The sequence below is a fragment of the Fukomys damarensis genome, unplaced genomic scaffold (assembly GCF_012274545.1).
Source record: "Fukomys damarensis isolate Sample0158 unplaced genomic scaffold, DMR_v1.0_HiC HiC_scaffold_37, whole genome shotgun sequence".
Lineage (NCBI taxonomy): Eukaryota > Metazoa > Chordata > Mammalia > Rodentia > Bathyergidae > Fukomys > Fukomys damarensis.
In genome coordinates, this window is record NW_022900949.1 from 9,526,301 (window position 1) to 9,526,594 (window position 294).

Consider the following 294-nt stretch of genomic DNA (forward strand, 5'->3'; position numbering starts at 1 on the left):
GTGGCCGGGCGTGGGCGTGGCCAAGCGAGCCGGAAACGCGGGGCGGGGCCCGAGGAGGCGGAACTTCGAGGAGGCGAATCCGCGGAGGAAGTGGAGCAGGGTAGGCAGAACCGAGGAGGTGTGGCCAAGTAGGGCGTGGCTAAGGGAAGCGAATCTAGGGAAACCGGGTCTTGGGAAAGAGGGAAATCAGTTTAACTGGGCGGACTCCAGTCCAGACTGCTGTAGAAAGGGGGAAGGAACCCGGTGTCCTAGATGCTGGTCTGGGTCCTCATGCCCTGTCAACTGCCAGTAAAT